The sequence below is a fragment of the Daktulosphaira vitifoliae genome, unplaced genomic scaffold (assembly GCF_025091365.1).
Source record: "Daktulosphaira vitifoliae isolate Bord-2020 unplaced genomic scaffold, ASM2509136v1 Scaffold_1, whole genome shotgun sequence".
NCBI lineage: Eukaryota > Metazoa > Arthropoda > Insecta > Hemiptera > Phylloxeridae > Daktulosphaira > Daktulosphaira vitifoliae.
In genome coordinates this window covers 22,793,346-22,818,133 of record NW_026099572.1, presented here as the reverse complement: position 1 = coordinate 22,818,133, position 24,788 = coordinate 22,793,346, and the positions used below count along the sequence as shown (strand labels likewise).

Genomic DNA, 24,788 nt, shown 5'->3' with positions numbered 1-24,788 from the left:
CGACCTCACGAATCGACTAAACGAGCTCCATTGAAGCGGGAAAATGACATCCGCTATTCGCTTGCCTCTGTCGTTTTAGCTTATGCTTTACAAATACACGATAAAACATCGTTATATTAGCATTGGCTTAGATGGCTGATGCGATCGGTCGTGTGTTCGGTGGAAATTCTGATCGCGTGGTAAAAGATTTAAATCTAGTCGGAGAAAAAATTACATTTTAAGTAGACGGCTTTTATTTTTATTTTTACATCAAGTAGTATTACTGTCAAACACAAAATAAAACAATTTGGTTTTTTTCGAACAGTACAATGTATATTTACATTGTACATTCCTATTCGTTGTAATAACCAGGAATATCGTATTTATACATTCGGAATGAATATTTTTTTAATGCGAAGAGCGAATTAAAATAAAGAAAACTATTTAGAGCGAACGGTGTAATTCGATTGGTAAAAGTTACACAGTAATAAAACGTTCTGAAACTATACATGTCCATGTGCAAAATAAAGGATAACATTTTTGGAAATTGAAAAAATATTGAGCGTAAACAATTTAATGGCATATCTTAGTTTTGTTTATTGTTCTATAATAATATATTTATTATATTATAGGAAAACTATGTACATATATACGATGTCTCGGTAAAAATATTGTATTCCATCTTTTTATAAATCACATTATTATAATGTTTGAAAAATATTCAAAGAGTATAGGTAATTTTAATATTACACTATCAATATTTTTTTTTTGATAGTAGAAATAATGAAATATTTCAAATTCTAAGAAAAGTTTATCCTTATTATTTTCTGTTTCAATCACCCCCACCGAATAGTAGCTATTGTGTTATTATCTCTCTTAATAATTTATAATAATTCCAATGATAATGTTTTTCATAATATTTGTCCAAGTTTAGTGCATTGTTGTCGTTTGTTGAAGATTTGTAATTTCATTGCTAGGGATTTACAAATAATATTTAAAACATTTATTAATATCATTAACAATTGAAATATTTTAACAATGGAATAATATCGTGAATGATTTTGTTCGAATATATCGAGTAGTATATTATTATAAAAACAATAAAAATACCGTGAGAAAAAAATGCTGTCATAATAATGACGATAAAATTTTTTTTTTTACGAAAAGCACAACAATTAATGTTTTCTTTATAATTTCCAATAGCTAAATAATTCTATAAAATTAAATACTTGCTTTATAAGGCATACATTTTTTAAATTATCCGAAGAAATTCTTTCAGTTTTTGAAATAATTCTTATGTTTCAAGGTGTAACGGGATTAATTAAAAAAATAAATTAATACAAACATTTTTCAATTTGAATTAGTTATTTACTTTTTTGCCAACAACAACAAAGAAGGAATACAGGAAATTAAAAAGATGAATAGTCGATAATAGGTCATGGTGGAGAGTAAAACCAATTATTATACAAGTATTAAATATTTAAAATTACATTTATATTCATAAATATTTTTTTATAAACACATATTTTTTAAATTCTTATAAATTGAAAAATTTGATAATAATTTACTAGGCTATAAATTTACAAGTAACAATAAATATTTGAATGAAATTGGAACTGTAGATTTTAAAAATATAACTAAAAATAAAAACATATAGTAATTCCAACTAATAACTATTTTAAAACTGTTTTAAGATAATTAAAAAGTAAATATTTTCCTCCTCGTTTGTTCAACTATTCAATGTCGCTTCCTTAGTCCTTACATATGATAATTTTATCATATGTCATATATAGGTACATATTATCATATATTGGAATCCTCTTCCTATATATAACCAGTGTTATTTTAACTGTTATATCAAATCTAAAAAAACGGTAAATCATGAAATGCCTGTAAGATTTTTCCCTTCGAAAACTTTGAATAATGTCAACTTTAATAATGTTTTTAACTTGAATTAATCAATCGTTAAATTATTTGGGCTCTACTTTCTTTCACGAAATTAAATGAATTGCAGTAATAGTGAACACTTTTGTTAGTGAAAAATTTGCCGGATTTTCGTTTTAATTCCACAATAAACTCCTTTGGTGTTAATTTTTTTACAATGATAATTTACATAGGAAGCACAATAGCTTGTAAATGATATAACGAATAATAATCAGTAGTTATTTATGTATTTAATAGAGTTGAAATTGATAAATTTCCTATTATTATAATTTTCGATCCTTACACAAAATAAATTAATAAATGTCGTGTAATCTTATCTTTATCGGTAGCTGTACAGTTGTCGGGTTTTTTATTGAGAGTAGCGTACCTTTGTACAGCGCACCGCCCGCGCCTGTGAAATAGACGTACAACGATTTCGTACTTGGAGTACTCTTTTAAAATTTATTTTAATACTTTTTTGAAGTAAAAGATTAACCCCGAACAATAGTCAGAATAGAAAAAAATGGCTGTAATAATAAATTTTTGATATCCGACAATATGTATGCTGTAATGTAATATTAAATAATACCAAATGACAATATGTGTGGGAAGATTATAGTATAATATATGCAGCCAAGTAGGTATTGGTATGTCAACATATTATACTGTAGTGGGATAAACTGCTATTGTGTCCGTAGGTGCTGTTTTATATGCTAATGTTAGAGCATAAACGGTGTAACTTCTATTCAAAATTATTTTTATAATAATGACCGAGCATGGTCGTAACTTTTACATACTTTTAGTTATTACTATTTCCCTAAATTCTTCGTATAAAAGTATTTCTATGAGACCAAAAAGCGACGGTTGAAAAATAATACGCTATTAATTTCGAGTAAAACTTTAGGTAGGTTAGACTACGAGAGTAGTTAGAAAGTATGATAATTTTCCTCGAGCTAGCTGGTAACGTTTTCTATAGGGAAACGTGGCACAAGACGAGGGCGTTCATTTTTGGAGATCCATAAATCTTAAATATTGTTTCTTTTTAGTTTTCAGCATAAATTAATTAAAATAAAATTCGGTTTTCAATCAATTTAATTTTTGTTTGTTGAAAATAATAAAATAAAAGTCTTTTGGCCCACGAGTTGGGTAAAACGGGGACGTAATAACTGCCATGATATAATTAGTAAAATCTTCTTCTTCTTCTTCCTAGCTTTAATGCCAACTACTTGGGGTCGGCCACCCTCATCCTAAACANAAAATAAAATTCGGTTTTCAATCAATTTAATTTTTGTTTGTTGAAAATAATAAAATAAAAGTCTTTTGGCCCACGAGTTGGGTTTAACGGGGACGTAATAACTGCCATGATATAATTAGTAAAATCTTCTTCTTCTTCTTCTTCCTAGCTTTATTGCCAACTACTTGGGGTCGGCCACCCTCATCCTAAACATCCACTTGACACGATCTCCCACATCAGCAGTCCTCATATCGCATTCAATAGCATCCCTCTATCTCTTTTTTGGTCATCCTCTACCTCTTCTTCCTTCAACATTTATTTCTATAACTGTTCTTACAGCTTCCGATTCTTCTCTCCTCGTAACATAACCAAACCAAATTAGGAATATAAAAGATAGAAATACATTTTGACATAAAGTTATCTTTCTGTACTTACAGTGGCGTATTTAGAAATTTTGTATCAAGGTTCAGATAGCGTTAGAGTAGTGGGAAGTCATTCCTTTACTAACTCCTACTACTATGATATTATTAGGGCGAAACCAAATACGTCGAATGGGCATTTGTGTATTTCTTTAAATTGTTAATAGAATCTATAAAACAATATTCTTCTTAATTGTTGTTGCATTATATTATTATTTTTTATTCGGATACCGTTCAAAATGTTGAGATGACTTAAAAGTTTTATTGCATTATATTGCCAAGTTTAAGTAAATCCGTTAAGTATTCATCGTTCGTTTAAAATATTTAATTGCTACTTTCAAGAGTCTTCGCTTTATTATATATACAGTAATAGTTGATATTAACTCTTGAATTAACAAAAAAACTTGAAGCATTTTATTTAATACATCATTAAAATTGTATTAACCTGTATCAATACAAATATAATTAAATGGTATTTTTTAAAAGCTTTATTTTAATACGCCTACCTTGTGGTACTTAAAATGTATGTTTCTATCATTATAAAATCTATGTTTATCAAATTTAGAATTCGTAGCTATCAATATTTTATGTAGTGTATCCGTTTTAACTTCATTATCTCTGTAAAACCGCCAATCATCAGCGACAAAGTCAGAAACCGGATAGCATAGTAGCATTTAATTTCCGGAAAAGCATATACTCAACAAGATAGTCAAGGAACATGCAATTCCTCTTCCGTATATGAAATATGCCATTTGGATACAATACCTTCTTTTTAGATATGTTGGGAAGGCTACTCGAACGATGTTGACAAATTATTGATCGTTAGTCGGCAAACAATGAATAAAGTTGAAAAGGTTTCGTTTTTTAGTCGATATTTTTTATTTTCGTTTCCAATATCATTAACTGTCCGACATTTGTGCTGTCGTCACACAGAACTATTCAACTCCACAGTAGAAAACATTCATGAAAAGAATAAGTGGTGATATTGGATTTTTTATAACACAGCGGATAGAGAATGCTGAGGCGACAAAGGTCATAATGATTGTGAATTGCACCCTGTGTTGAAATATCCCTCCCTTCCTATGCAATATAATAATAATTTATCAGTTTCAGCTGACCCTTTTCGTTGAAAAGTTTATTGTATTTCAACATTGCGATAACCACGGACTAATGCCATAGCCACTTGCCACATACCACAACCAGAGAGACGTATAAAGCAAAATTTACAAGAAATCGCAGCTATATTAAACATACACCAACACAAAAACGTATAATTTCTGTATAACAGTTGGCATTGGTTTCAAAGCCTGGGGTGATACTGACATAAAGCAAAAGTACTTGTCAACCTTCAATCTCTTACCCTACTCCTACGGATATCATATTTTCCAAGGATTTGAAGAACTTCTAAAGTGAAATATATAGACTAGAGAACATAAATTATTGTAACTTGTCTTCTATTATTACACTGAAAAAAATCCTACGGTATAATCAACAAATGCCTTATCGAAATACGTCCAATAAATTTTCTGTTAAATGAATCATAATAATAAAATCATATGCATTTTAATATACCTGGGTATATAACGCTGACGGATAAACATATTATTGCATAGTTTTTTTGAATTAAATAATATTATGTTTCTTTACGAACATTTAAAATTTTTAATAGTTCTCTAGAAAATGAGGGTTTTACCTTTAATAAATCTGTATATATATGTACACTTTCATTAAGCAAGTTAGCAAGTATTAGCGACTAAATTTCATGATATAGTTATTCATGTAAGCAATGAAAATGAACGTACACGATAGAAATGATTGATCCTAAAAAGTCAATGAGAAAACATGTTCTAGTATTATTTTATCTTATTATTTTTTTATAGAAAAAGCAACGATATTTCTAACTTAGATATTATATCGATTGCTAAACAATATATTTCATAACCATTTTAAAATAATTATTTCTTGGATTATCAGTTATTAACAACTTTTTCGGTTCATCCCTTATATCTAAAAGGGTTTAAACATTATTTTAGCTTCGATGCGAGGCTGAGAAAGTATTGAATTAATGATGGCGTGCGTTTTTTGTCGGCCCACGGTAATTCTCAGCTCTCATTGGACCGATTTAGATAGCCTATGCGTAAAAAACCAGTACTTCGAAAGTTATTATCATTTTAAAATATATACTAGTTGTGGTGCTGCTATTTTTATCATTAGATATTTCATGGCCGATCTATTCCTCTATAAATATATGTACTTTTTGTCATCACACAATAATACATATGTAATATTATTTCAAAATATATACATTAATACATTTTTTTAATAATAAAGAATATGTGAACCTAATAGAATTTTAGGTAATATGCTTTTTAAATATATAATTATTATATAAATATAAGTATGAAGCATATTTAGAAAAAAAGTATATTGTTTATAATTAATGCTACATTAGTGTTTTGATAAAGTTTTTGTATTATGTAATGACATAAAATACATATATTTAACAAAGTAAGCTATGTTTATAAATTGAATTTTTATCACAATGCAAAATTTTTGTGTTCATCTTATTGCTAATAACACGGAGGAGTTAAATAAATTATTAAGTTGTGCATTTTTAAGTATTACTCTTAAATTACATAAAAAACGATTAAAAATATTATTTTTAATTAAAATAAATACACCGATGAAAAACAATATTTTAGATTTTTTTTTATATTTACATAAAATACATATTTTTAAATATGATTAAGAAAAAGGGATTTTATCTGGTGAAGAAATACATAACAAATTATAGTGAAATCATTAAAAAAATACTTAAAAATAGAAACATGTAATTAAAATAATTAAATATATTAAGGTATAATTTACTTGGGCCTTGAAATTTAATATTTAGCTTCTGTAAGATATATTTAAGGATAATTTTAAAAAATTGTTAAAATTTATTAATCAAACAATTTCAAAGTTATTATTATTTGTGAATATTTAATAGCTTTTCATTAGTCAGCTAAAATATTAAATATTAAGGTAGAAATTTAATTCCGAGAAATCGATTGTAGAATAAAAATTTATTTAGTATATTTTTTAGAATCCTTACATATTGTATTACCTCTTTCTTTTGTTAACATACATTTTGGTTTAATTGTAGATGAAATATTGTATTACAGTTTTTTAAACTTCACTTGATAATAATACAAGAATGTTGTACACTCTCAAAGGGATTCGTAAAATATCTCTGAGTACTGTATCTAAAACAAAAGTAAACTTTTCATATAGTTTAAAATTTAATGTAAAACTAGTATCAACTATGTTAGATTGTATCTTTGAAATATTTACTATTTTATATGTAGTTATGGAAATATAATACTTTTTGCTTGTTAATTATTTTTGACAATAATATAATTTCAAAATATTTTTTAAATGCTGATAAAAATATAATGTTGAGCATTAACATAGACTGGATCACGAAAAGATAATATTTCTGATTATAATACTTTTTTTTAAATTCTTCCTGATCTTACAGATTATCAAAAATATTTTTATGTGTTGGAAAGTAATTTAAAGATGATTATAAGGATTATCTTTATATAGTTTTTTCAATTTCATGAAGCTTAAATAACATTATACATAAATAACGTTATCATCCATAAGTATCCATTTTATGAATATAGAGATTTTAGTGCGAATTTTATGATATAAATTGTTGTAACTGGCATATTTGAGGGGTGATAAGTAGGTACTTAACACTTATCAATCTACTTTTTATACCATGAATATAAATGGAAGTTCAATACGTGTTTTTACTTTATATATTTTAAGTCTCGGTTTGAATCTGTGAAGGTATATTTTATTTTATCATATTACAATTAATCAATAAAAACATTTTATTAAATATTATAATGATTAATTAGAGACGAGCCTAGGATTAAAATTTAGGACCTTATTATATTTCGGATTTATAGTACTGGGGCCCAGCCTTTCTAAGAGTATTTTGATGACCTTTTTTTTATCATTATTTGAGGATAAAAAGTATGCAGTACCTAGAACTGGCTCTGAAATCAAAGTAGGCCTACTATCCATCCTATTCTTTGGCAACACTACTGGTTCTTATAAACTTATAAAAAGTATATGGTTACTAAATCGACAAGTAAAAAAAGATGCTTAACTAAAATGTCTATTTGCGCAACGAAAACGAAAACGTGTAGAAAGAAAACTTATCCTTATTAATCAAGTAAAATACAAATGACTGTAATTTAGAATATTTATGTATAAGGTATAGTAGACTTAATAAAAAATTATTGTAAACATTCCTGATAAATTTCAAGTTTTATTAGTAGCCATTTGTATTGAATATTTTATTGCTCATCATTGCGTTACAAATTGTCATATACTAACTAGGTAAATTAAAGTAATCTTTTCATTTATACTCCTCCGCATTCAATAGAATATTATAATATCAATTTTATGCTGGTTGACTTAAAAAAAAAATTCGAAACAATTTTTGAATTTTTTGTAAATGAACTAAATTAGTAAAATTTTAAATTACACAAAAAATAAATTATGTAGTTGGATCAAACATTTAAATAGTTACTCCAACCAAAAGTAGTTCTTTGAAATTTTCTAGGGGGTATGTAATTTATAAATTTTGACGATTCGGCATTTGTAATTCGGTTTCAGCACTTTTATTTTTAATATATAAGAGAGAGCTGGTAAAGTTGATAATTAGATAAGATGATCTCTTTGGGTTTAAAAAAATATAGTTATGCTTGTGAACATTTTATGAAAATATTTTTAAATATAATGATAATATATTATAATAGATTATAATATAATAATAAAAAATTGACAAAATTTTAAGTAACTTAACCTAACAAACATATAAATATTCAATTATCAAATAATATTTAACTAATTTTTACTTAAAATAAATAAAAACTATTCTTATTATGAACTTTTCAACTATACCTGTGTAAATGGCATTACTTAATAACAAAATATTAATTGTTGATTGTTTCAACAGACTATTAACAATTAAATATTTACATTTTATTGTTAATTAATAACTATTATAAATTAATACGCATGTTTTATGTCAAAATGTGTATATAATGAAATTTTACGTGCATGTATAGTTATTAGGTTTTTAATTAGAGTTTGCTGGCCATTTAATTCAGATAAACAAATGGGTGTGTAATAAATGAGCTATGTTTTTTTATTCCGAGAATCATTAAAACAACACATAATATAGGAACATATGTATAATAGGCCGTGTATAACATGAAAATTGGTAATGTTTTTAAATTATATTGTCAAAAAATTAAATATTGATAATTAACATAAAATACTAATGAAATTGTTTTAATTAAAAATGAGCATTGATTTGTTTTCGTGATATGGAAACAATGCTTACATTGAATTACAAAAAAAATATCCATAATCAATTTAAATTGTGCTTATATGTGAAACAGGCTCTTCAGAGATAGGATATTATCAAGATAAGAAGAAACAAGTAATTTATAACAATAATATTTCCAATAATACACTCTGTATATTAGACATAACTGACACAATTTTCACAAAAATTTGAAGCATATTATCCTTATGGATTTTTAATTGCATGTATTTGTTTTATATTTATAAAACATGATTTTTGTTCAAACAAAATCTAAGTTATTTTACAAATGATTAACTTTTATTAAGTTCTTCTGATTCATACCCAGAAATCATTTTTTTAAAGCTTTCAGGCATTTATTTTTTTAAATAGAATGTTTACGAGGTGTGTTCATATAATATTTGTAATTATTAAATTTCGCTGGTTTAGAGAGTCCGGTTATCAAAATTTTTTTTCATTATGTTAGTCGCATGTCCCTGAAACATGATGAAATTTTCAGCTGGATTAATTTTTTACTTAGTCGGTGGCAGCCGCTAAAGTTAGACGTGATTTTATGATCTCGGCGATTTTTGTTTGTTAAAGAAAACGGATCATAGGATTTGTATCAAATTTTGCGTAACAAATTAAATAAAGTGTGTGATATGTTAACAAAGGCCTATGATGAGTCTGCAGTGATTAAAACAAGGGTTTACGAGTGGTATAAACGCTTCCAAGATGGCCGTCAAGACGTTGAAGATGACGAACGCCCCGGACATTCCAGCACATCAACAATCTATGAAAACGTGAAAAGAAATAGTTATGATGATGTTGTAATATCGATTGGCTCGTACCATGAAATTTTTTTTAATGTTTTGGACATGAAATGCGTAGCAGCAAAATTCGTTCCAGAATTGTTGAATTTTAAATAAACACAGCGGCGAATATAAGTTACTTAGGAGTCACATAAAGAAATCAACGACGATGCAGAATTACTGAAACGTGTTATAACAGGTGAAAAGGCTCGACAAGGCTTCGACGTGAAGGTTATGCTCACTGTTTTTTTCGATTTTATTGGCATAGTGCATCATGAATTCTTGCCACAAGGTCAAACGGTCAATCAGGAATACTACTTACAAGTTCAACGTCGTTTGACGAGAAGCAATCCGAAAAAAACGCCCGTATTTGTGGCAAAACAATTCATGGCTTTTGCACCACGATAGTGCACCTGCTCACACTTCATTGCTTGTTAGTGAGTTTTTGGTCAAAAACAACACTTTACGTTGCCCCTGCCTCCCCATATTCGCCCGACAAGGCTCCGTGTGACCTTATTTCTGTTTCCCAAAATAAAGAGAACCTTAAAGGGCCGTCGTTTTACAAGCATACATGACATTAAAAGCGTATCGCTGAATGAGCTGAAGGCTATTCCAAAGAGTTTGAAAAATGTTTCGAAGATTGGAAGAAGCGTTGGCACATATAATATCTAATGAGGACTTTTCCGAAGGCGACAACATTAATGTAGATGAATAAATGATTTTTTTTCAAAAAACGAAAATGCTCGTTATTTTCTGAACACATCTCGTACTTAATAATGGCATTATATATAATGTTGTATTAATTTTAGAAAACCTTTTTTTCGATATTTTTTAAATATTCCAATTAATAATAATTTTATTAATAAATAATATTTAAAAAACTTTTGAACTCAAACAATGTGGAATGACCACGGTCGTCTGAGATATACTCCGTAAAGTTGTCCAGCTTTTAAAATGTATATTTTTAAACGATTTTTAGCCCAGAATTCAAACTCAGAAAATAATCGTATTTGTTTTTGTTTACCTTGTGCGTTAGTTCATTGTAGATTTCTATTTTGTCATTAAATCTCGAGTTGGAAATATCAAAATATAACTCTGATTGACTTGTATTACATTTGTAATTACAATTTATGATTCTCGAAAGAAATTTTAATTTGAGACTTTGGTGGTGCGAATCACAATGTTCACAAAAGAATTCTCGAAATGATGTCTCAGAAATTGTGATCTTTTTAATCTCTATTTTCCTGTGAATCTCTTTTGTTTGTACAAGTCAAAAATTGAAGTGCAAACAATTGTTCCGTCTCCGAAAGAAATCTATACAAAATACAAGAGATATTGTATTCGCATTGAAAATAAATTCATAATATCGATTTAAAAAAAAGTGTGAGAATTCAATGACTTCTTATGTAATCGAAGTACATAATACAAAGAGTTTAGTACCACCAGAATAAAGTAATAAAATCTAGGGCTAATTGACATACAAATAAAATTAAAAATACAATATTTTGTTCAAGCAATTTCATTATAAAAAAACGTATTGCAAATTATAAGTGACGAGATGAAATAATAAGTACGTGTTTCACTGTTATAAAATTGATCCATGAAAAAATTAATTTTTTTTTAAAATAGCTTGTACCGACCGAATTAATGGATGATTTTACGCGAATACGCTCTCCCGTGGGACGCTGTGCCCATGTTGCTGTTACGTACTTTATATAGAAAAAATCGTTTTTGTAAGCAAGCTGTACATGGTTGGTAAGTAGGGAGAGATCAGGGTGGGTGATAGGATGGTGAAGTAGAAGAACACAATACAGAGATGAGAGGGGAAAATATATTTTTGAACTGTCCAAATGTGATAGTGACAAATGACGACAACCTGGTTCTTTTTGCTTATACGCTCGCAATACTTCTCTTCTATTGACTATGTGCCTTTGTTTCTTTTACTCTTTAATGTGGATATTTTTTTTAAATCTAGTGCAATTGTCAATCAACTTGATGTACCATCACATACTTGTAGTTGTCGCATTCAATCAAGTAAAATTAGCAAAAGAAGTGTACACTTCATCGATTTCCTATGTTTAATCATTGGATTATATTGATTACATTGTCTAATCTGATTTTACTATATTGCGGAATTTAAATTACTCGGGTTCTAATACTTTTAAGATATTCAAACTAGAACTTTGTAACCTAAACATTTTTATAAAATATCTCGCTTGGCTTTTTGCGAAATATCGATAGTTTTTTTAGCGATAGCTGGGCCATCTCGGTTGAAGAAAAGCAAAGATTTTCGCTCAACACCTTGGGCACGCGTTTTAGGCACATTTATAACTCATTACAACCGCACAAAAATTGATAGAGTAGAAAAATTTCTTTTTTCAACATTACTACTAACCTCAAAAAGCCTTTTCTCTCGTCGATGTAGAATTTACATTAAATAAATTCCATCGCAGTAAATGCCCAGATTTTGATTTAACTACCTCTATGCTAATAAAACAATTTCATAAAAAAAACAATTATACTTATTACATATATATTGAACTCTATACTAAGATCATCACACTTTCAGTCCTGTGGAAATACTTTATTATTATGCTTGTATTAAAACCCAATAAAAATTCTCGTTCTCCTTCATCCTATTAGTCTTCTACTAATCCTCTCGAAATTATTTGAAAACTTATTACTTAAACATTTAATGACTTTAGTCGATGAAGCGAAAACGCTTCCAGACTCCTAATTTGGTTTTCATAATAACGCCGTACACCGTTTGGTTGATAAGATTACGTTTTGCTTAGCGAAAAATTTATATTGTTCTGACGCTTTCTTGGATGTATCACAATCCTTTGTCAGGGCCTGTCATGCGGGACTATTATTAAAATTAAAAGCATTTTTTCCTAGGTCCTATTAAGATAATAGGAGGTAGTTTATTTTATTTTTAGACCTTTTTAATTACATTTCTCACTTATACTATCGACAAACATATCTTACGGTTGTTTTCAATTGGCATTTTGTAAATAAGTAACCTAGTATAGTGGTGATGATCTAAAAATAAAACTGAAGTGTTGCTCAAAGCATTTACTTTAATATTTAACTAAACATTAATATACCATTTATTCTATGAACTGTTACTTCACAACAATTCTAACCAAACGACGTATATATTTAATATTATGATGTATTATTGAAACTCATTATGAAACTCTTGTATTGTATTATCTAATCCTTTATTAAAGTAAAAACTATTAGTTCATACTAAAGATGTAATAAGCACATATTACTGTCGTTCTAAACTCTTTAGTTTATTGACAAACAGTGTAGAACACAATTAGTTTATTATAAAACTTAATTATGATAATTTTAACTTGTATAATTTATATCAAACCTCAATTAAACCTTAGGATATAATATAAAATATTTGAATACTACTAATTACTACTAATAAATAGTAATACTAAATACTACTAATAACTCAAATTACTAAAGAAAATATCTTTTAACAGCACAAATTAAACAATACTATTTTAAAATGGAATGTGGACACACACACTACTATAATTTACTGTAAAATGATACATTTTACAGTAATTTATGAAAGGTTAGGTAATAATCTGGACTCTAAATATTGTACTATGAAATTAATCTATTAGAGATTATTTTTATTGATAAATAAGTCGGTAAAATATAAAAAGGAATCAAATTGTATTTATCAATGTGTCTCAAGGGAATTCAGTTTTAGAAATTTGCTTTACGCGTAGCTGCAAAAATATTAAATTTATTAAGATGTGCATTTATCTATATATTTTTATGGCTGTCATTTTTCCGATCCGTTCCTACTTGATCGATTTTGCTGTTTTATACATAAAAATACCCGAATTATAACTAATTTAAAACATTGCTCTCGAAAATAGAAAAAAAATCTTAATTTTTTGCAAACAAAAATATCTAAAAAATGAGTAATGTGGGAAACGGATGATTTTGATTTTCATATATTTTACGTAAACCTAAGTATGAACAAGATTTTCTACAATAAAAAACCGCTTATTTTTTAGACATGTCTAAAATATTAGTTACCATAGTCTTTCGTCCTGCTAATTTACATAAAATTAAAGCTTTAGTTGAAACTTAGTTTTGTTTAGTTTTAGTTATTAGTGAGGTGTACATAATGCCCATGCACTCGGACCTGTTGGTCCATTGTGCAAACCTCATATCGAATTGTCTTGATTCGGTTTACACACCTAAGTGTTATTACATTATACCTTATACATTATAGTTGAAACTTACTTTTTGAAATTAGTTTTTTAATTATTGTTCCAAAGAAACTTTGTCTTAGATCTAGAGATTTTTCAAAGTGGTTTATGATAATAATGATAATCATTGTTGAATATCAACCTACACTTGTTCCAACTAAGGACTTCTTGGTAGATATTATACTAAGATAAAGTAACTAATAGCAATATAATATCAGCCTTATTCTACGGCTCACATATTTTATAAAATACCTCAAAACAAGAAGTACAGTTTATTTTATAAATAGTCAAAAAACTGTTAAGTTTAACAGGTAACTATTGTTTAGACGATTATTACACAATTTTTTACGTATATAAGGTGATAATAATTTACATAGCACATTATGTACTTAATATTTGAATGCAAGTTTTTTTTCTGTTCATTTAATATTTTAAACAATTTTAAATGAAAAAGTAGCGTTGAATAAAGCCGTTTACGTGAGAGCATTTCTTGAAAAAGTCGGCTGATATTTTGATTACTTGGGATTTAGATTCCTTCCGTAAATACGGCATCGAGTAGTAATTTTTTAACAGAGATACATAGTTGATAAGGAAAAAAAATAATGATCGGTGAGGGCCCTCAGGTAAATATCTCGGCGGGACCTTTATTCCTAATCCGGCAATGTCCAACTATGCTAAATTCCTATTACGCCACGTCCCAACTGTGCTATTTTTTTAAAAATATTTTTATTAAATGTTATTGAGCACAATAAAAATATAAGTAAAAATATAAAATACAATATTTTTCAATAAAATTTTCAAAAAATTAGTTAAGTAGCATGAATTAGTAGAAGAAATAAATAAAAATAATTTAATAAATTGATTACCTTATTTGATCTATTTAAACGTAAATAATTCTATCAAAACTAAACAAATTTTGTTGTAGTTTAAACTTTATAGAGATACATAGAGATGTGAAAAGATATCATAAATTCGATACAATATCGGTATTGTGAAAAATGTCCCATGTCAATTTGGTTTGTACAGCATGTCGAGTAAGTAAGGTAACAGGTTGATTGTTTCAAACAATGAGAACAATAGAAACTCGTTCCCTTACTTACTGAACACCTTATATATTCTAAGATATAGTAAATTGCATTGTTTGCGCTCAATAATAGCTTAGTTAATAATTTTTGGTGTACATTTCCGAGCATATGTAAATTATTGTACAATTTTATAACCATCTTAAAGTTAATTGAAAAGATGGTTATTTTTATTTTTAATAAAAAATAGTTAAATACATAAGAAAATTATTTTAAGGAATATTTAAAATAATATTTTCGATATGATATCGTTATTGTACAAATAGCGCAATTACTCTACAATAACGATATACAAATTAATACTGTTGCCCATTAGTAGTCTAATAGTATTTGAAATATTAGTATAGTATGATTTTTTTTATCAGCAATGCGAATCTGAGAAGGTATTGACTTTACCAAGATGTGATTTTTTTTTTTTGAGTCTGCCCATGAATGTTTTAAGCTCTCATTTTATCAATTTTGAGGATATATTCGTTAAAAGAATCCAAATTATATCTAGTAGAAGGATTTGCCATCAAATATTGAAAAATTATACTAAATTGTTGTCATACATACTAAAGATAATGGGTATTCTTTTGATATGATTTTTGGTAAATTCAAATGAAAACCCAAGTACAGAAAGGGTTTGAAAGATCCTGCTCACACATACCATTTTTCTTTTCTACTCAATGTTCCGAAACATTGTCTGACAACTTAAAACTTATATTAAAATAATAACTTTAAAGTGTACTATACGATTAAAAAAAATGCCAATAAATTTATGTGGATTGTAAATTTAGTTGATAAAAGAAAACATTACATAATTTTTCTAATATTTATAATTATTTGTTTTGTGTTTAATTAAACAGCCCCAAAATGAAATTAACCTATTCTCATCGAAACGTCTTATGATAGTGATGTAAATCGCTGCAGATATTACCAATATTACTTTGGCAATAAATAATAAGATACCGAACACCAACAATGCTGGGTCCTGACTCTACTGGATTATTTTTTAGATTTCAAGTAATGTACAAATAGAACCGTCTTACTGAGAAACTCCCCAACAATAGTTATAGTATTGTAAAAGGCCATCTTCGGTTTTATAGTGACTATTCCTTTTTAACGACGTTTTTACTCTTATTTCATACAAATAAATTTTGTCTGAGAACTATAAAATAAGATACAACGCTTTTAACGAGATCTGTACTGATTATGCCGCTAAGCTTTGAAAATAATTAAGTTTTCTTCGCCTAAATAATCAATTCGAATAGTTGTTACCCTAAACTTCACGGAAAGTTCGAACTAATTTTAACAAGGTATATTTTTTTTTACATTTTGTAGAATTCTATTCGACCTAATTTTAAAGAAATTATGTATATTTTTTAGCTAATTAATTTAATTTTTCAAATCAAAATAAAATTAAAGATAATAATAAATTAAATAATTTTAAATACATAATGAGTGTATATGATTACATTTCTTACATAAAATAATCCTCCCCATTAAAAAGTATAACTTGATTTATTACATATTTTTTCTTTAACAATATTAATCACCAAAAATAATTGTGTGTTGTTATTATTAAAATGTATTNAATATTAATCACCAAAAATAATTGTGTGTTGTTATTATTAAAATGTATTAAAAAATATTTAACTCAAAATACAACAAAAAAAAAATATTAAAAATAATATAAATATTAAATGGACAACATTACTTTTTGAAAAAAAAGCTCTACAAAAATTCTGTTGTAAATAAAGGGGGTTTAGGAAAAAAATGAAAAACATTCACGACTCATACAGGAAATAAAAATAAAACTGTTTTTAAATAATATTAGCCATAAGTGATCAATTTTTATTATATGTGTTGTTATGTTTATACTACAATATACAAGCAAATAAAATAGAATGTTTAAATATATGATTAGTGACAAAGTTATTTTTTTAGTATAAAAATAAAAACATGAGTCATGAATATAAATCTTCTCTGTTATAATGTAATAATGCATTAATTGAACAATGGTAAAGCTATAAATTTTTAAGTGTCAAAAAATGGTCAATTGATTTTTTTTTAGTTATGTGGCCAAGAATTATTATGTACTAAAATATCTAGAGTAATAAATATATAGTTCGATACATGAATAATTTGATTGAATTTAGAGGATTCAGATGAAATATAAAAAATACTTTTTTTAACATAACTAACATATCCGATTTGTGGGATGCTTCAAAGATTAATATTATTTACAAATCATTGTTTTGTTGTTGATTGTTGTTTGATAAATTCAAATGTATACGTTTGAATACAAATTTTGTGGTATTGATTTTAGTGTCCTTGCCTTATATTACTTAAACTATAGTGGTATCAACAGGCGCATTTTCCTGGCGTCAGTTTTTGGTGGTAATTCTAGCTGAAAACTACTGCCGCTTCACAACAAGACGAATGGAGTGTTAATGACCACGTACCTACCCTCATAAATATTCATTTAGAACAGATAAGGAACTAATTAGAGAAACATAATAATCAATAAAGATAATTTTGACGGTGGCGAATTTACATTTTCAGGCTTTCAGATAACTTCTAAAAGTTTTGTTTTAAGAAGAATAATGTGAACAGAGATGATACAAAAAGTGAATTTTTGTGATTTTATTATACAGTTTATTGTTCATGTTAAAATCAAAGTAGTAGAATGTTCAACATTTTAATTTACTTTTGTTTTGCTAACATATTAAACTTGAAGTTAAGATGTATAGTATTTCTATATAAAACTTTTTTAAATTTTAATATAGCAAAGTTTTATTTTACATTTTATTGAAATAGAAGGAATAACTAATCAGAACCAAACAACTTTTTTACGAATTCGTCAAATTATTTTGTAATACATATTAATTAAATTAATAAAACATTTATAGACAAAAATTATCATTAGAAATTTTATTTAAGTAACATAAAAAATATACACGAATGTACATGAAATGTTTGATGTGTGTGGTTGATAAGTAAAATTTGGCATTTGATGAAGAGAGTTGTTATGATTGATATAATTACATATAAGACTTAATCTTATCATTTTTTTATATCAATTTACAATCATTCATACATATATTACATCGCAATGTATGTATATAAGGGTTGGTGCTTCTGCTTGACTGTTTGATATAGTGTAATTTTAATTTCTTTGCTTGTTTAAAACTATGTCTTAAACTATAACAGTCACTTTTATTTTATTTTTTCAGTTATCACAGTCTTTCATATTTCGTTTAAACACGAAATAAAAAGAGGGATTGTTTATTTTTCAGGGTTTCATGCTCCTTTCCTCACCTTCTCCAGTATCTTAATGAGTGTCTATGCATACGCTTCAGGGATAAGATTTCAGCGAAGTTAGAAAGACAGTATCGCCAGGCCAAAAACTGGTCTGACCACAGCATCAGATATTTTACATAAAAAATTCAAAATTAATATTTTAGGAGAAATTTAGCGGACAACAAATCAATCACTCCATATAACACCATTAATTTTAACTATTTCTTTAAATTAAAAATTTAACTTGTAATTTTGAAACTGGTGTGATGGTGATATCTATGTTTAACAAAATGACTCATTTCATAATACGCAAATAAGTTTTCTTCTAGAAAAAAATCTTATTTTAATTATTTTTAAAATCTTTTGAAGTATTTTATTTTATTAAATGTGTACAGAAATGAAAATAGTGCAATACATATATAAATATTATTAAATGTATTTAACAAACACGTTACAAATTTGTGTATAAATTATTTATGAATTACATTGAGTAATTTTGACATATAGTCTTTGATTTAAGATCACAGAGCTGAAAATTTCTATATTGTGTTATCAATATCCATATATATCCTACTAAATTGCTTACAAATAAAAAATAATATTTTAAAAATATAGTTTTCTTTTGAATTTCAGTTATTTTTAGGGAGGAGTAGATTTAAAAACTGTTATTGACAATAATAAAGATTTAACAGAAATAACATAGGGCGGAATTATCACCGAGGAATCATCGTTTATAATATTGGTTATTAATTATAAATATTATCCCATAAATTATATCTATTTAAGGCATTTTTACTGTTGGTTTGTTCATTAAATTTGAATAAAGTATTGTAATACCGAGAGTATTCAAAAGTTATAAATAAAAATGTGTAACCATTTGATGTTTCATGAATTTTGTAAAATATTTTTAGTATAACTAAAAATGATAGTGAAGTTGAAGTGTCCTATTCAATAATATTTCATTGTTGGTACATTACAATAAGAGAATTTTGTCTAAAAATGAATTAATTTTTTTCAAATTTTAGTGTAGTTATTGTATTACCGGCAAAGTGCGTGGTAAGTTTCCACTGGCATATTATTGTCTCTACTATTTTTTTTAAGCACTTTTCTTTAAGCGCAACGTTATATTTAAGGCACACAGTTGCCCTATTTGCGGTATGATGTTATTTATATTTTTAAAGCTACTCTAACTTGAGTTAACCCGATTTGGTTTTACCGAAAAACTATACTTACACGTTTAACCGTTTCATTTTTGCCCATCAAAACACTAGTCATTTATTATTTTTTTTCCGTACTTTTTGGCTACTTGAAAACTTTTTTGGCTTGCTTTACTTTTACTTTTTCTAAAATGCTATAAAAACGCAATGAAAATGTTAAATATATGCGGATAAAAATGTGTTGTACTTTATCTGAAATGATGTCTTTTCGTACTTTTCTCGTGTCTCCTAGTGACGATGTAAATGTATATTAATAGACAGAGTTTTTATCGATATCATCACCAACGTATAGTCGGCAACGATGTGTAAAGCAGATATGTACGTGAGTAAATCCTGTTACCGTCCTAAACCTTCGGTACATTATAGACTCTTGGCCAATCAACCATCTCGTATGTTGCACACGTATATAGTGTAAAATACTATGTTTGATTTGTTAGGTAATGGTTTTACACATATTAGCCAGCGCATATAAGGTGTAATGCACTGAAACTAGTCGTATGGGGCTGTGCTATTATTTACTTTTGAGAAAGAATTACACATCACGCTCTAAAACACTATTAATAAAAATATAAATAAACACATATTGTCAGAGACAAACAATCTTATGAGATTATATGGGTCAGAAAAATATAGTTAACAACTAAACGAACACGAAATCCTACGAACGACGTCCCGTTACATCAAAAACACCATAAACTACGTTTTAGAAATAATTTTGTTAAATTAAGAATTACTTCAATACAGAGCCGTATTTAGGGCATGTCAAAACGACACAGGTCAGAGACGCAAATTTAAACATTTCTATTTATAAATGATAGAAAATGTTTGTAACAGTGGCTTACCCAAAGGGTGTGGACAGTAAGTCTATAACCTCCTTCAATGACCAATTATAACTACTAACAGTTTATGACTTTGGCACTAGTAAGAGTAGGTAATAAGCAAAAAAAAAAAAAAATGGTGTTTAGACCACTTTGAAAATATCTTGCCATTGTATTGTGTGTAGGCATATGTTAACACTTAAAAAGTAAACAAAATTATTTTAGGACAGTTAAATAAAAATAGTATTGTAACAATTATAACTATGACACACATTTTGATTTTTTATCGTTGCTAAAAGGTTAAATTTGTTTAATTTTTTTATGATTTATACACAATATGTTACATTCGGCACAATAAAAGTTTAGATTAAATTGTACCAAAATGTGTTAAAATTAACGAAATAATCAATTCAACATTCATTTGATATATTTTTATTAATTCATTTATTAATTGAATACTTTTATCTTATAGCTACTATGTAATCCAATAAAAAAACATAATTAAATATGTTTCTACACTCTTTGTACTTCAAGTGTCGCAAAGTAACGCCAAAGATAATATTATTTGATAATAGAACTTTTATTTACAGCCAAGACATCAATAATTATAAAAAGAACTTAATTTATAAATAAAATAATTTTACTATTTTGGATTAATTACAATATGTTATAAATAAATTATTAATTAATTAATTATTGATTTTATGTTACAAATTGTATCATATTAAATAAGTAAATATATGTCCTCCATATTTGATGTTATTATTGAAAAGTGTTCATTAATTTAGTTTATTAGAGAAAAACACCAAAAGCGTATGGAATATAAAAGTAATAGATTTTTTAACGATTTTATGTTTGGATAATGTAGTTTTAATAAACCATTTATATCGGTAAAAATCGAGAATGTAATGAAGTTATTTAAAATTAATTTTGGTATAAAGGAACAACTGTGACATTGAATCCTTTAAGTTATCGATATATCAATTTTTCATAATTTTCGCTGTATCTTTGTGACTGAATAGTTTTTATTGAATAGAACAAAGAGTAATATCACATTTTCATCACAGTATTGTATAATAAAATATTAAAAAGCACTATTTAATTATTGTTTAAATTTCATTCTCGCGATTCTATCTCGTTAAAAATTTACTTACTGTTCTATAAAGTAAAATAATTGATATATATTTACAGTAACTAAAATATTAATAGTTTCATACATTGTATATGATTGGCAAATTATTTGTTTTCCTATAGACGATAATAACATTTCGAAACCTATACAAATACTAAGAATTTCTAGGCAAGATTCCTTTCTTCGTAAATATTTATTGAGCTACATATACCTTTTTTTTTGTTGCCCGAGTAGAAAAGTAGGAACAATAAAATGTCAAACATTTATTACTTCTATTTATGGTTTTATAGGGCACATAACATCTTTCATAACATATTAAGGGAAGACGTGTATTTTTATTAGTCCTGTTTCTATCCTCTTATACTTTTCAGCTGTTAAACTATATTATTCGAAAACATTATATTAGGAGTGATGAATTTTGTACCTGTAATATATTATAGTGTTTGCAAATTGGTATCATGAATTTTATAAATAGTCGTTTATTGGCGAGCTATAAAAGGGTTTGTATAATATTTTAGTAGGCTACTAAAATAATGCACAAACGTTTCCTTCAAGTTTTTCATTAAATTATATTATTGTTTAACGAAAACACGGAGATAGCGTTGTAGATATTATCTGTAATGGTAAAAATTTAATGCATTTAAAAATATTTCCAGTTTTTTTTAGTCATTCGGCATGTCTGGTAATGTATAATTTTTTTTAAACGCGATCAAGCCAAATTTTTTTATTATATTTTCTAATAGGCCGTGTCATATACACGTGTTGCGATATTTGTTTGGTTATATTATTGTAGGTTCCCTTATTATTTTTATAGGTCCCTCAACACGGCAGACGTATTACAAGATTACCTGTCATGTTTATGTTCTTTTTTTGTGATTTTTTTAATAGGATTTTTAGGTTCCCAAAGGTGATGGAGGCGTTCCAAGATCGTCCACACAGTTTTAAATATTAATTATTTATTAATATCGATTACCATAATTTATGTATTTATTGGTGATGAATATTTCACTGGCAATATGATATGAAAAGTGGTTCGTTCACTAACCCGCGGTGTTCCAATGTCTTGCAAGTTGTAATCTAATTATTAACAAATAGTTCATCAGCTTAGGGCTAGAATAATAGTACGTCATGTTTGATGCTAATCGGTTGCATAGAAGACGTTCATCGCATTCTCTAAAAGTAAAAGTTTTGGGTGTTATTTTTTTATTAATGTCTAATTTTTCTTCTTCTCTGATCTCTTTTCATTTCAGAAGACATTTTGTAACCATTTGATTTTTTGCCTCTTATTAACTTGTTCTTTAATTTAATTAAGTTCCCTTAATTTAACTTAATCACAAACTCTTTTTTTTTTGTGCGAATTTCTTGTTTAACTGACTCATTTTATTTTATTACTATCACCTTTCAAAAACTTTTCTTCTTCTAGCTTATAAGCTATGAAACGGACTCTTCTGAGGTCATCCCATCTAAACATGTTAAAGTGATGATTCTATCACGAGGTTTTGGTGTACAACAGCCGTCAACGGTTAAGCGATCACGAGATACGACTTAATTTTATTTTAGGTCAACAATTTTAGCTTCGATGCGAAGCTGAAAAGGTATTAGTTTTACTATGATGTGTTTTTTTTTTATTTAAATTTTTTTTTTTTTGCTTGTTACCACTTTTTCTCTATTCTCACCGAATCGATTTCTTTTAACGATACGTCAAAAGATCACAAATCGTATCTAGTCGAAGACATTACCCTCAAAAATTGAAAAATTTCCCTTGTTCCCCGTAAATGGAAGAAATCTCCAAAAAAATTACAAATTTTAAAATCGCTAAATTTCGACATTTTTTCAATTTTTTTTACTTAAAATTGCCATAAAATTTTTAAAAATTACGAAATCAATATAACTTTTTTTTTATAGATGCATGTTGTCTTTACATATCATTTGGTATATTTTTTTATAAATCTGACCCTTTACCTGTCCACAGGGAGGGATTTAAAAGGACAACTTTTTTACAAAAAATTAACTGTTTCAACTAAACTTTTGAAAGTGTTCCGGAAAATCTGACACTTACATATATATATCTTAAATTAAAGATAATGTAATATACTTTATTTTGGAAAAAAATTTTTCGGACTTTATTTTGTCTTCACGGTGAAAATAGTTACCAAATGCTATTTTGGTATGAAAATTCTCGATTTTACATTTTAAATTTTCAACTTTATAATGCTATAACTTATTGAAAAGTGTATGGATCAATACAATTTTTTATGAGAAATAATATTTATATCCTTCTTTCATTCGACATACTTTTCTTTTAAAATAACACAATTTCCCTTTATATATTTATATATTATATATTTATTTATTCATATATTACAATTATAAATCATAAAACTTGTAATCAGTATATAAAAAAGAAAATAGGAGATAATGTAGCTTTTGGAATAATCCATTAATTTTTTTTAATTAAACACTATCTACAGGTTTGCATTGAAGCGTTTTTTATGATAGTGATTTTAATCACTGTCAGATATCATTATATTTGACCCAACTATGCCACATCCCCACTGTGCTGGGTTTTTTACACTTAATATTTATATTAACATGGTCAATAAGTGTAATTTTTTTACTTTATACATTTTTTTCGTTTAATGTAGACTTATAAAATAATCTGTAACTTCAATCATTTTTTTTCAAATCGATAGAATACCTAAATTGACTCCATTATTATATTATTTTATTTATTTTTTTTAATCCTAATTTGGTCCAACTTGCTATGTTTCGCCATGTAGGTCGGTGTCCCACGTTCTTAACTTTAGTTTCCATGAAAGGCAAATAAGTTAAGAACATTTAAATGGGATCAAAATTTTTTTGATTCATTATTTTTGCAATTTTTCAAATTCTATTTTAATTATTCTTTTTATTTTATTGTATTGTAGCTGTGTTCTCTCTCTGCAGTTATGTTTTAGACGTGTTGTCTGGGAGCGTAAGTGACGTGCTCCGACTCATTTGCATTAAGCTACATAAGTTTTCCCATTCTATTTCCAATAAATAGTAAAATACAAAAGATGATGTTGTATTATAAATTGTAAAATAATATTAATATTTATTTATGCAAACCGCTTGTAACTAATGGCATGGCCAGATTTAGAGCTGGTTGAATATGGCTTCGCCTTACTCGACTAACTACCTAATGGTTTTTTAAAACTTATCAACTTGAGTTGTGTTATTGCTTGCTTGTTACATCTATAAAAAAGTTTTCATTATTAAATTCGCATGTATAA

General features: G+C 26.9%; 1 protein-coding gene across 2 annotated transcripts in view; it reads left to right on the top strand.

Annotated features, from left to right (window-relative positions):
* The window catches only part of LOC126895145 (protein amalgam-like), a 181,079-nt gene that overhangs the window by 52,573 nt on the left and 103,718 nt on the right, over nt 1–24,788 (top strand). The window lies entirely within an intron of this gene.